Consider the following 14,672-nt stretch of genomic DNA (forward strand, 5'->3'; position numbering starts at 1 on the left):
CAGACTCCACTTTCACTGCTCCGGGGGGGTTACATGGAGGAGACATAAATGTTCTTGAAGGGCAGATAAGGTTTGTTTAAATATCATTATCTTAAGTTATATAAATACCTAGTCCTTCAAGATGACAAAAAAACTCGGCTGCAGGCTGTCAACTAGAGTCAAAAAAGGAATCCAATGATTGACAAACCATCTGGTGCAGCTTAAGAAAAAGCCATTCCAATCTGTTCTTGTATTTTCAATAGATTTCATTGCTGACATTTCTCAAGGTTGTTACTGCAGCTGAGACCATAATGGATGCTTGGCTGAGTTTCAAAAGAGCCAAAACTACTTATCTCATCAAGGGTGCTGAGTTCATATTTTGATCATTTTAAAAGGCTAGCAGAGGATCAGCTGTCTTTGGTGTGGTTCCTGAATTGAAGTTTGTTTTTATGACAGATTGTTCATTTGCGGGGTTTAAAATCTTTGAATGGGTTTAATGAATGAAAGGGGGTTTTGTTCAGATCAGATGTGTATGAGTTTGAACTCTATTAGATTGTTAGAACTTTCTTCATTTTTAACATGGCGGCTGAGATCCATCCAGACTGGATATTGGGCGAATGGATGTGGAGGTGGCACGGGATATGAAGAGGCATGAAGGATGAGGGGTGCAAGATAGTTTAAAGTTTATTCATTAGTATCACAAATATGCTTACATTAACATAGCAATGAAGTTACTGTGAAAATCCCCTAGTCGCCACATGTACTGAAGGAGAATTTAGCATGGCCAATACACCTAACCAGGACGTCTTTCGGACTGTGGGAGGAAACCAGTACACTCGGAGGAAACCCATGCAGACACAGGGAGAACATGCAGACTCCACACAAACAGTGGCCCAATCTGGGAATGTAATCCAGGGGAGCAGTGCTAATCACTGTGCTGCCGGCCTTTTATAAACTGGGCTGGATGTACATGAAGTTGGGGTGACTCCAGAGACCTTTTAAAATGATGGACATGACCTGGATGCAGAAGTCCGGTCCCCATATCAGGCCGATACAATTTTTCCTGAAAGGGGAAAGGAAGTGGGGCATGAATAGTATAGACATGACACATATCTGAAAATAGTGCTGAGTTTAAATGAACATCATTTCTACTGTTATAAAGGGCCTTGACCACAGTGCAGGTGGGAGCCACGAATCTACAGAGAAGAAATAAATACTTTTGAAAGGCAGATAGGGTCTCTTTACGTGTCACAATTTTATGTTTTTTTCAAATCCCAGCCCTTCAAAACCAAAACAAAAGAGGTTGCAGCTGTCAGTTAGAGTAAAATAACTTGCATGCTGCTGGAGCTCATTGATTTGTCAGGCCATCTGATGTAGCTTTGAAAGAAACAAATCTGCAATATTGACATTTCCCAATTGGCATTTTTGCAGCTGAGTCCATTATGAATGCTTGTTTGCGTTTCAAATGATCCAAAGCCACTCATCACAACAGGGGAACAGGAGGGAGTGAGTTCACATTTTGATTGACAGTTTAAAGAGGCTATTAAAGCATAAACTGTCCATGATTTGGTTACTCATTTTCTGGAATAACGCATTGACTAATTGAGGGGATTTAAAATATTTGAACTGGTGTCATGAATGAGCTTTTCCTCTCTGTATCAAGTGCATTTGAGTTTTGTTAAATTGTTAGAAGTTTATTTGTTCATCTCCACATGGTTCCTGAGCCCAACCCATGGTAGATACTAGTTGAGTGGTTACGGAGGTGTGAGGTGACATAGAGGGGATGGATCAGGGAGGGGAAAGTGAGGACTAAAGAGCCTATCAGCCTTTATTAAAACTGAGCTGAAGTCTCAGCCTTCGAATTAGCCCACCTTGGCACCTGCCAGCTCTATGGCCGACTCTGAACTACCTCCAGAAGCCAGAGGTCCAACTTGATCATGCCCCCCGCCTCCCCAGAATGAAAATTGAGACCTTTATATTGAGGTGGGTCTGCCAAGTTGAGAAATTTCTGGACTTGAACTAACCACCCCGGTTAGTGAAAATGCGGCCTTCTGAAAACATTTATCAAAGGCAAGGGGAATAAAGGAATATGGGAAGAAAATGGGTACTTGGGATTATGGCTACTGCTCATATGGAGGAATATGAGTGGTTGAACTGAACAGTCAGCCTCTCTGTTGCAACTCTATGACTGGAATCCTTGGACTGGAACTCACCAGTATGAACTATTGTAATCCATCAATTAGCATGAACTACAATAACTGCATCATCAGAACATTTAAAGAAAGTAATTCAAAATGCACCTGTGTTACTGCACTTCTAAATAGATTCCCGCAAACATCAACTGACAGACAGCACTGCACAAAATAAATCCCAACTATGGCTTTGTGTTTACATGTCAGTCCAAAGCAATGGAAAAACCGACTACTTTTCTGAAACTCATGTTCAGTGAGTCTTTCGTACAAAGCTCTGATCCTGAGAAAAGTGGCCCTGATTTTAAAAAAACACGTCACTTGGGAATTTAAAGCTGCCAAAGCCCCCAGGGCTCCGCGATCAGCAATCTGGCTCCTTCTGTTACATTAGCTTTCCGAGTTGAGGTAATTAGCTGCCGATGATGGGGCTATTTGCTTCTCATGTGTCAGGACAGCAAGCCCCATTAAATCTCCACCACTGACTCTGGGCAATGGTGGAGTCTGAAGTTGCATTTTATTCTCCATTGTTTCATAAAACAAAGCCAGTGGCTTCATTTACATGAAATCAATCTTCCTCACTGGTAGGCGAGTTTAATATTTATTCCCTTAGTGCAAGGTCCTCCATAACCTGAAAAATCAATGAGTTAAGAACTGCAGTGCAGCAAGAGAAGTGTCACTTGCTTAATTTTAAATGAAACATATTCACTGATTGTTGATCTCCTCAGCTGAAAGTGTCAACATTGCACCCTCACGTTGTTCACTTTCACTATCAGCTTTCATTGTAGATGTCTATTGCGGCAACTTAAATTTTCAAGTGCAAAAAGATATGTCAGTACAGTTTAAAAGGCACCGGGGAAGAAGCTGTATGCAGAACAGAAGAACAACAAAGATAATGGATCAATTGGGCAGGGTGGGGAGAAGGGGCGGCACGTTGGCACAGTGGTTAGCGCTGCTGCCTCACAGCGCCAGGGACCTGGGTTCGATTCCTGGCTTGGGTCACTGCCTGTGCGGCGTCTGCACGTTCTCCCCGTGTCCGTGAGGGTCTCGTCCGGGTGCTCCGGTTTCCCCCCACAGTCCGAAAGATGTGCTGCTTAGGTGCATTGGCCATGCTAAATTCTCCCCAGTGCACCCAAACAGGCGCCAGAGTGTGGCGACTCGGGGATTTTCACAGTAACCGTGTTAGTGTAAGCTTACTTGACACTGATAAATAAACTTTCATAGTGAGGTTTTAAGGAGGCTTTTGAGAATGCAGAAATGAGGCTGAATGGCAGAAGGTTCAGTTGAAAGATCAGCCACGACGGTAGAGTAACAGGCACGGGAGACATCAAAATTGCAAAGAACTTGTATTTACTTCATGCCTTTTTTAAACACAGTAAAAGGTCTCCCAATGTACTTTGCAACAGAGTAATCAGACAAAAGTTGACATGAGCCAAAGACAAGGCAATAGCTGAAAACTTGATCAGGAGGCAGGGATTAGGGGAAAGTTTTAAAAGGAGTGAAGAGAGGAGAAGTTAAATAACCCGACTGACCTCCCACGAGCTGAGTTTCAAACAAAGCAGATGCATTCAAGGCTGTAAATATCCAAATCTCAAGGTTAGACCTTGTACAGAACTGCCTTCATCTTAGAGATCTGCACAATAGAAAGAAAAAAATGTAAAGATTTTGAGGCGCGGATGATAAAACAGCCCCTCAGGCTTCCCATGAAGCAATCAGAATTTGTTTCAGCGTTAACTCTGATTGCCTGCTTGACGCTGACTGTTCAGTGTGCTGCCTACCCAGTGTGAAATGAAGCCTTCTCTCTTCCCTTATATAAATGTATTCAATATACCTTTTGCCTGCCCCCCCAATTAGTCAGTTTTCCGATTAAGACACAAAGCTAATGAATGCAGCAGCTGTCAAGCAGGGCTCCTCCACAGACACAAAAAAAGAACACAACCCCCTTCATTTCAGATGTTCTCCACTCTGATCCCGATTATAGATTGCCAACTTCAAAAAAAAAGATCAGGCCCCCAACAGTGGCAGCAGATCTGTGGAGATAATGGCTCACAAAGATGCCGCATGAATACTCCCCCTCAAGCCTCAACAGCTGAACACTAGCTTAGCAGCCACTGATGAAACATTCACTGATTAGTAAAATGGATTTGACCAAACCCTTCCAGACATCTTCACAAACAATCACATTTAAGAGCGTGTCACCATTATGCAAGAATTTGCTGGGTTAATAATGACAGTCCTGTGACATAATGCGCCATCACTTCACCAGTTTCAGTCTCATCCTAGTCTGTCTTTTACTTTTGCGATGCAAAACCCATGTTAGATGTGAAAGTCTCATCAGGGTGTTTCAAGTATAATATTGGCTGCAGCACAAGAGAGCTCTCTACTACAAATAGTCGGGATCCATGGGCAGCTATGGCTAAAGTCTGCCCAAGAATTATCCATAGAGATGCCACTTCTCCTTTATTCACATTACCTGTACAATGGTCTTGTATTATTCATGGTTTTCCATAATACATTAAGAATGAGTTTGTCTTTGAAATTCACTTCTGATATTTATTGATCAGAAGTTTCAAATACCTTAATACTGAGATACCCACGGTATAATATCTCCACCTAGTACTGTAATACTGACCTTAAAGTTGTCTTGTGCCCATGAAAGACTCTTGTGTCTGTCATCTGCTTATTCTATGGCTGTTCAGCAGACTGAAACAACTGTAAAGAACCTGAATTGAAATAACTCCTGAGGCCGGTGTCCCTTCACCAGATTCCCTATGTAATCATAGAATCCTTCAGTGCAGAAGGAGGCCATTCGGCCCATCGAGTCTGCACTGACCACAATCCCACCCAGGCCCTATCCCCATGCAATTACCCTAGCTAGTCCCCCTGAGACTAACGGGCAATTTTGCGTGGCCAATCCACCTAACCTGCACATCTTTGGATTGTGGGTGGAAACCGGAGCACCCGGAGGAAACCCACGTTGACACACGGAGGATGTGCAAACCTCATACAGACAGTGACCCAAGCCGGGAATTGAATCTGGGTCCCTGGCGCTGTGAGGCAGCAGTGCTAACCACTGTGCCACCATGCTGCCCCGTAACCTTATTTACAAGGTCACCTCCATTCTAAAGAGTGCTTCAAGTACAGAGTTGGAATCCGGAGTGCCGGTGGACTTGGCACTCCCATTTCTATATACAGGTGAGTCTCCCTGATTGGGCAGGCAATTATAACCTCAATCAGAGAGCTCATACTCCAAGAGGCCAATCTCATGTGCCCCGTTGAAGTCATGACATGAATATTATTGCTTTTTGTACGATGGCCATTTTGGAAAGTTTATAATGTTCTTGTACATTTCTTATGAATACAGTAAATATTTGGAAAAAAAACATTCTCTATCCAGTCTGGTCCAGCAGGAATTGCTGCCTGTGAGATATCATGTGGGTTTCTCCACTGCTGATACAATGAACAGTGAAGTGACCAATTACACCCGTGGAGTATTAGCTAGATTGCAAAAACAAAAGCAGGCTGGATTAAATGAAGTTCCACTTCTGATGAAATATCATTGGTCTGAAAGTTTAACTCAGTTCCTCTCTCTCCATTGAGCGTTGCCCACATCTTCTGATTTTATTTTCAGATTCCCAGCAGTATTATACTTCTGGCTTTATTTGAACTAGTTACAAGAAAATGGTTGACATGCATCCATTTCCAGCCTTTGCGTACTTTATTTTAGACCTGCAAACGGTTGGGATATGTTCCTATTGTCAGACTGACTGCTTTGTGTAAATCTGGAACATCTGAACAAGTGGGGGATATTGTCGTGAGAAAGCAGGAAGTGGAGGCTTTTTCTTACAGAGGTGTTTAAGCTTTAAAACAGAGGTCCCTATGGTTATGAAAGGGTTTTATAGGCTGGGTGAAGAGAAGGCATTTCCACATGCAGAGGAGACCAGGATTAGGGTCACTAATAAATCAAGAGTAGGTGCGGAAAGGCTTGTGTGGATCATAAGAACCAGCATGGATCTTATGGACCGAATGGCCTGCCTACATGTCGGGCATTCTATTAAAGTAACTCATTATTACATGATGCCAGATAGTTGTGCAGCGTTGGACAGGACACTTCCTCTAGTGGAAACAAGTCTGTATTACTACATCACTGGACCAGGACTCTTTGAATTGAAGAGATGCCTGCATTGTCACTGGCACAGCTTCTCACCCTGTACTTTCACTCAGTGTCTATTTACAGGGCTTGTAACTGAAATGAGAACCATTCTTTCAGATGCTGACTTCACTGCTGCACAAATATTTCATTTGTGTTTTTTTTTTAAGTGGCGTAAATTAAATTCAACAATCTGAAAAAAAATTAACAAACAACAACACCCTGCCCAAGAACAGCAGAATTCAAATACACCGAGATGGGAAAGGTTTGGAAGCATAACTAGGGCACTTACTATTTAGAAACCAATAGCACGTTCTGCACCTGCGTACATAACCCAGTGGCATTACTGAATTTGTTACAATAATAGGCGTGACAGCTGTTGTCTTTGAATAATCCACACATGCACTGACTGCACATTTAAAATATGCAGCAATTTTATATTTTGATCCACACTCTATTGTTTCGAGTGGGAGACGGCACCAGCCAGACAAGCGATTCAAAGATATCTTCAATACCTATGCCACCATCGCCCTTTCATCCTCCTGTACACAATCGTTCAGTCTTGATTCCTCAAACAGCTTATTCCATAAACAGGGTTTGCTAGTACATGATCCAGCGTTGTGGTGACTGGATACTCAAGGCAGAAAGCTGAATGTTCTATTCAACTATCCTTAATCTCAAAAGCCTGTACAGTAATGATATAGATACACGCATATATATTTGCGCACTGATTTTTTAACCCAGTTATTCCACAACTTGTGCTTTTTTTTTACTCTAAGTGAAAAATCTCAAGAGGAACCACCTCACTCACAAATTCAGTTTAATTTAAATTACTGAAAGCCAAAGAAAACAATCAAAGAAGACATAACTCTTGTCGTGAACTTACACGAGTGCTATCTGGCACCACCTCACTCAAACAACCAGTGCCAGCAGAAAGAAAATAGATCTTGTGCCTGTACTTACCCCCACAAAAATAACTGGCCTTCAATTGATGGAGTAAACCGGTTTTAGCCCATTGATTGAGGTCCCGTGACCATGGTCCCTGCTTTTACATGAATGCAACTTGGCTGACTTCAGTGGAAAGTGTCGTCTGTGGTTTTTTTCCCTCAACTGCTGCTTTGAAGTGGTGTGTAGCCTGTGTTCGGTCTGTGTGCACTTTTGTCAGTTATAGTAACCAATCAACATTCCCAGTGGGCGGCTGAGCAGAAGGCCCTCCCTCTGATTAGCCTGCTCTGCTAATTGGCAGCCAATCAACTGCGAACCAGCACTCCCCCCATCTGCCCCCACCCTCCCACCCCACACTCAGTTCTTGAGAAGCAAGTCAGCTTATCAGGTTTTCAATTCTGAATGAAAGTTGTCTGCTTTCTCATGACAAATTAATCCTCGGAGGGCTCTTCTAATTTTGCTAACCTAATAACCTGCTGATTTCCCCACAAACCCCCAGTTCTCTCCTGCCACTTTGCTGGAAACTTCCTGTTTTTATTAGTGTTGTTTCAGTGTCCAGATAATTAACTCCTCTCATTCCAAAGAGTGCCATTCGCCCCACCCTCACAACTGCACCCTACCTCAAAATCAGAGGTGCTCCTGCATTTGTTGCCTTTGTCATGGGGCGGCACAGTGGCATAGTGGTTAGCACTGATGCCTCACAATATCAGGGATCTGGGTTCGATTCCGGGCTTGGGTCACTGACTGTGTGGGGCCTGCACATTCTCCCAGTGTCTGCGTGGGTTTCCTCCGGGTCCTCCGGTTTCCTCCCACAGTCCTCCCACAAAAGGCATGCCGGTTAGATGCATTGGCCATGTTAAATTCTCCCTCAGTGTCCCCGAACAGGCGCCAGAGCATAGTAACTAAGGGATTTTCACAGTAACTTCATTGCAGTGTTAATGTAAGCTGACTTGTGACACCAATAAATAAACTTTTAAAAATAGTGAGAGTCACAGGACAGAAACTGTTTACTGTTAAGATAAGTAAAACAAAATTTAAAAAAACTCAAACTCAAGCGAGTGAACTAGCTAAAGGGAGTTGCAATTTTCTTTTTAACCCATTCTTTGGATACTTGAGCACTAGCAAAGCCAGCATTTATTATCCATCCTTCGTTGACATTGAGATGGTGGTGGATGATCTTGAACTGCTGCAATCTGCATGGTGTAGGTGCACCCACAGTGCTGTTACGGAGTGAGTCCCAGGAGTTGGACACAGTGACAGTGAAGGAATAGCAATAAAGGCCATCATTCTCTGGTCCCACCCATGGTGATTCCCGTTATAGGTGGGACGGAAAATTTGACTGACCGGCCAAAGGTTTATTGACTTCAGACAGTGCCGCTGGATAGGAACTTCCCGGCTATTTTGAGAGTTTAATTGAAGCAATAACCCCACAGACACAAAACCCTCTTCAGAATCAGTTAGCACAAAAACATATTGATTCACTTGGATGCTAGATTTCCAGCCTTTTAACACTTTTGGAGACAGCTACAAAAGACACCTGTCTTCTGACTCCCATACAGCAGCCCCCAGAGAAAGATCTATGGGGCCGGTCAAGGACAGTAGTGGGAACTTGTGTATGGAGTCAGTAGAGATAGGCGAGGTGATGAATGAATACTTTTCTTCAGTGTTCACCAAGGAGAGGGGGCCATGTTTTTGAGGAAGAGAAAGTGTTACAGGCTAATAGGCTGGAGGAAATAGTTGTTCGGAGGGAGGATGTACTGGCAGTTTTGAATAAACTGAAGGTCGATAAGTCCCCTGGGCCTGATGAAATATATCCTAGGAGTCTTTGGGAGGCAAGGGATGAGATTGCAGAGCCTTTGGCTTTGATCTTTGGGTCCTCACTGTCCACGGGGATGGTGCCAGAGGACTGGAGAATGGCGAATCTTGTTCCTCTGTTTAAGAAAGGGAATAGAAATGACCCTGGTAATTATAGACCGGTTAGTCTTACTTCGGTGGTTGGTAAATTGATGGAAAAGGTCCTTAGGGATGGGATTTACGACCATTTAGAAAGATGCGGATTAATCCGGGATAGTCAGCACGGATTCGTGAAGGGCAAGTCGTGCCTCACAAATTTGATTGAATTTTTTGAGGAGGTAACTAAGTGTGTTGATGAAGGTAGGGCAGTTGATGTCATATACATGGATTTTAGTTAGGCGTTTGATAAGGTCCCCCATGGTTGGCTTATGATGAAAGTAAGGAGGTGTGGGATAGAGGGAAAGTTGGCCGATTGGATGGGTAACTGGCTACCAGATCGAAGACAGAGGGTGGTGTGGAGGAACAGAGAGATCTTGGGGTCCATATCCACAGATCTCTAAAGGTTGCCACTCAAGTGGATAGAGCTGTGAAGAAGGCCTATAGTGTGTTAGCTTTTATTAACAGGGGGTTGGAGTTTAAGAGCCGTGCGGTTATGCTGCAACTGTACAGGACCTTGGTGAGACCACATTTGGAATATTGTGTGCAGTTCTGGTCACCTCACTATAAGAAGGATGTGGAAGCGCTGGAAAGAGTGCAGAGGAGATTTACCAGGATGCTGCCTGGTTTGGAGGGTAGGTCTTATGAAGAAAGGTTGAGGGAGCTAGGGCTGTTCTCTCTGGAGCGGAGGAGGCTGAGGGGAGACTTAATAGAGGCTTATAAAATGATGAAGGGGATAGATAGAGTGAACATTCAAAGACTATTTCCTCGGGTGGATGGAGCTATTACAAGGGGGCATAACTATAGGGTTCATGGTGGGAGATATAGGAAGGATATCAGAGGTAGGTTCTTTACGCAGAGAGTGGTTGGGGTGTGGAATGGACTGCCTGCAGTGATAGTGGAGTCAGACACTTTAGGAACATTTAAGCGGTTATTGGATAGGCACATGGAGCACACCAGGATGATAGGGAGTGGGATAGCTTGATCTTGGTTTCAGATAAAGCTCGGCACAACATCGTGGGCCAAAGAGCCCGTTCTGTGCTGTACTGTTCTATGTTCTATACAAACAGCAGAACCTCAGAGAAAGAGAGAGACAGGAAGCTACTTCCCTATAACAATTCCAAACAGCATCTAAGCTTGTTTCTCTGTGTAAGTCTAGCCCCACCCAGTCACATGATCTATCCTGTCAATCAAAATAAATCAAGCCCCACTTTGAAAAACCCCAGGGGAAAACACTAAAATAACAGTACTGCATTAGCCCAGATTAAAACAAACACACCAGTAATTAAAATTAGTTATGCTTCTGCAGCATCAACATGTAGACTGTCGGCTATAGATAAAGCGGCACTGATAAATACTACTAACTGCTAAAAAAAACCTGCACAAGAAGCATGACACAAATACATTTCTTAAAGGCACAGTATCATCACATAAATGTAAGAAGCAAATTCATTTCACACACAACGGTTTGATCAGAAAAAAGCAAAACAAGCCTATACAGATGGTGCCAAAAGAGAATGGGCAACAAAAGGCCCAGAGAGAAGGAAACAAAGGACTCCAGAGTGTGGGAGACTTGATTACCTGTTAAGACTCGCATTCCAACCATTGTCTTGTAATTGAGTTTGTGCCTATATATGCCCTGTTTGTGAAACAAACCCTGCACTCACCTGATGAAGGAGCAGCACTCCGAAAGCTTGTGCTACCAAATAAATCTGTTGGACTTTAACCTGGTGTAGTGAGACTACTTAATGTGCATTCTAACACCTTCGTCAATAGGTGTCCCAAGGGCTCCGTGATTTGCACTAAGTAGAGATCAGCCTGGGAGCTACAGACCAGTGAGTCTCACACCAGTGGTAGAAACATAGAAACATAGAAAACCTACAGCACAATACAGGCCCTTCAGCCCACAAAGTTGTGCCGAACATGTCCCTACCTTAGCGATTACTAGGCTTACCTATAACCCTCTATCTTACTAAGTTCCATGTACTTATCTAAAACTCTCTTAAAAGACCCTATCGAATCCGCCTCCACCACCGTTGCTGGCAGCCCATTCCACGCACCCACCACCCTCTGAGTGAAAAACTTACCCCTGATATCTCCTCTGTACCTACTCCCCAGCACCTTAAACATGTGTCCTCTTGTGGCAACCATTTCAGCCCTGGGACAAAGCCTCTGATTATCCACTCAATCAATACCACTCAACATCTTATACACCTCTATCAGGTCACCCCTCATCCTTCATCTCTCCAAGGAGAAAAGGCCGAGCTCACTCACCCTATCCTCATAAGGCATGCTCCCCAACCCAGGCAACATCCTTGTAAATCTCCTCTGCACCCTTTCTATGGCTTCCACATCCTTCCTGTAATGAGGCGACCAGAACTGAGCACAGTACTCCAAGTGTGGTCTGACCAGGGTCTTATATAGCTGCAACATTATCTCACGACTCCTAAACTCAATTCCTCAATTGATGAAGGCCAATACACTATACGTCTTCTTAACCACAGCCTCAACCTGCACAGCTGCTTTGAGCGTCCTATGAACTCGGACCCCAAGATCCTTCTGATCTTCCACACTGCCAAGAGTCCTACCATTAATATTATATTCTGCCATTCTATTTGACCTGCCAAAATGAACCACCTCACACTTATCTGGGTTGAACTCCATCTGCCACTTCTCCGCCTAGTCCTGCATCCTATCAATGTCTCGCTGCAACTTCTGACATCCCTCCACACTATCCACAACACCTCCAACCTTTGTGTCATCAGCAAACTTACCAACCCATCCCTCCACTTCCTCATCCAGGTCATTTATAAAAATCACAAAGAGTAAGGGTCCCAGAACAGATCCCTGAGGCACTCCACTGGTGACCGACCTCCATGCAGAATATGACCCATCTATAACCACTCTTTGCCTTCTGTGGGCAAGCCAGTTCTGGATCCACAAAGCAATGTCCCCTTGGATCCCATGCCCCCTCACTTTCTCAATAAGCCTTGCATGGGGCACCTTATCAAATGCCTTGCTGAAGTCCATATATACTACATCTACTGCTCTTCCTTCATCAATGTGCTTAGTCACATCCTCAAAAAATTCAATCAGGCTCATAAGGCATGATCTGCCTTTGACAAAGCCATGCTGACTATTCTTAATCATATTATACCTCTCCAAATGTTCATAAATCCTGCCTCTCAGGATCTTCTCCATCAACTTACCAACCACTGAGGTTAGACTCACTGGTCTATAATTTCCAGGGCTATCTCTACTCCCTTTTTTGAATAAAGGAACAACATCCGCAATCCTCCAATCCTCCGGAACTTCTCCCATCTCCATTGATGATGCAAAGATCATTGCCAGAGGCTCAGCAATCTCCTCCCTCGCCTCCCACAGTGGCCTGGGTACATCTCATCCGGTCCCGGCGACTTATCTAACTTGATGCTTTTCAAAAGCTCCAACACATCCTCTTTCTTAATATCTACATGCTCAAGCTTTTCAGTCCACTGCAAGTCTGCACTACAACCACCAAGATCATTTTCTATAGTGAATACTGAAGTAAAGTATTCATTAAGTACCTCTGCTATTTCTTCCGGTTCCATACAAACTTTCCCACCGTCACACTTGATAGGTCCTATTCTTTCACGTCTTATCCTATTGCTCTTCACATACTTGTAGAATGCCTTGGGGTTTTCCTTAATCCTGCCTGCCAAGGCCTTCTCATGACCCCTTCTTGCTCTCCTAATTCCTTCCTATTAGCCGTGTCCTCTTCAAGATCTCTAACATTACCTAGCTCCCTGAACCTTTTGTAAGCTTTTCTTTTCTTCTTGACTAGGTTCATTACAGCCTTTGTATACCACGGTTCCTGTAACCTACCATAACGTCCCTGTCTCATTGGAACGTTGCTATGCAGAACTCCAGGCAGGGAAACTATTGGAGAAAATTCTGAAGGAGAGCATCTATCTCTACTTGGAGAGGCAAGGGTTGATCAGGAATAGTCAGCATGGCTTTGTCAAAAAGAGGTTATGCCTCACAAATTTGATTGAATTTTTTGAGGAGGTGCCCAGGTGTGTAGATGAGGGTAGTGCAGTTGATGTAGTTTATATGAATTTCAGCAAAGCCTTTGACGAAGTCCCACATGAAGACTTATAAAGAAGATAAATTCAGATGAGATACAGGGTATCTGCCTGAGAAGGTAGCGGAGGTGAGTTGCCTCACATCCTTTAAGAAGTACTTGGATAAGCACTTGGCACATCATAACATACAAGGTTTTGGACCAAGTGTTGGTAATGGCATTAGGTAGGTAATTCAGGTGTTTCAGTGTGTCCGTGCAGACTCGATGGGCTGAAGGGCCTCTTCTGCATTATGTGATTCTGTAACTCTGAGGCCAGGTTGTATGTTGGTTTCGACTGGTTAAGGAATGATTGCAGAGACATAGATATGTCTGAACAATAACTGGTATTTTGATAAACATAACCATATACAGACATGTGTGTTACTCTGTCCAAGCTCTGAGCTTTCTCCTTCTCCACGCATGTGATTCTCTCACATCATCACAGGCGGTATTATTCCTCCAGTCCCACACATTAAGCCTTTCAGCCCTGAATACCTAACACTACATCATTAATTTCACAGACAAGAGTACAATTAATTAATCTGAAACTTTTTTTTTCTAGTTCATATTTGTTATTGCAGGAAGATATACTCCATTGGCTGCAATACCAGAGGAATAATCCAACAGGGTAGGGAGGGTTTCAGGTGTCACAATCTTTTACCTAAATGTAGGGGACGATTCTCCCACCCTGCTGCGCTGATTTTTTAGCACAGTGGGCAAGGAGATTGAAGCAGGGCCGGATTAGCGCAATCCGTGCTGGGCATCCGGCCCCAAGCGCGGATTTCCGGCACCATCATCTCCATATGATGCCCTTCATTTAATGTATTTTAAAAATATGAAGACTCTGAAGTCTCTGGATCTGTTAGCATCGCCCCCAGCGCCAGGAGTGGTTCACTCTAGCGGGGATTATTATAGCTCCCCACTTGCAGGGAGCTGGTGGCCCGACCCCGCTAGAGTGAAGGGGGGCAATCGGGGCCCTCCAAAGGGTTGGGTAGCGGGGCTGCATTGGCACCTTGGCAGTGCCAGCCTGGGCCCTCTGGCACTTTGCAAGGAGCAAAGTGCCAATGCCCAGGGGCAAGGGGCAGTGCCAAGGGGCCTAATGGGGGCTGGGCCTTATGGAGCTGGACCTGATGGGAGTGCAATCCGTGGGGGTGGGGGGTCCCGCTGTCAGTTGGAATTGGTGGGGAAGGAAGGCCAGCGATCGGGGCTGGCCATCAGGGTGGGGGGGGCAGCCTGCTGGAGGGGGGGGGGGGGGTGGTCGGCACTGCGGGGAGGGAAGATCGAGGCTGGGGGGGGGGCGTGTCGAGGCTGGGACCGGGCATGCTTGGGGAGCCCAGCGATCGGATCATGAGGGGGTGGT

The 14,672-nt window shown here is 44.5% G+C and overlaps 1 protein-coding gene across 4 annotated transcripts in view; it reads right to left on the reverse strand.

Moving 5' to 3' along the window:
• Positions 1–14,672, reverse strand: part of lypd6 (LY6/PLAUR domain containing 6) — a 223,063-nt gene that overhangs the window by 105,035 nt on the left and 103,356 nt on the right. The window contains exon 2 of one of the 4 annotated variants that reach the window (XM_078227978.1): positions 3,698–3,798. The exons of 2 other annotated variants lie outside the window; for them this stretch is intronic. The gene's annotated coding sequence lies outside the window, so the exon portion shown is untranslated. Of the gene's footprint in view, positions 1–3,697; positions 3,799–7,278; positions 7,362–14,672 lie in introns of those variants that run through there. One more of the 4 variants, XM_078227979.1, reaches the window with a different exon arrangement.

This window comes from Mustelus asterias, chromosome 14, assembly GCF_964213995.1.
Source record: "Mustelus asterias chromosome 14, sMusAst1.hap1.1, whole genome shotgun sequence".
NCBI lineage: Eukaryota > Metazoa > Chordata > Chondrichthyes > Carcharhiniformes > Triakidae > Mustelus > Mustelus asterias.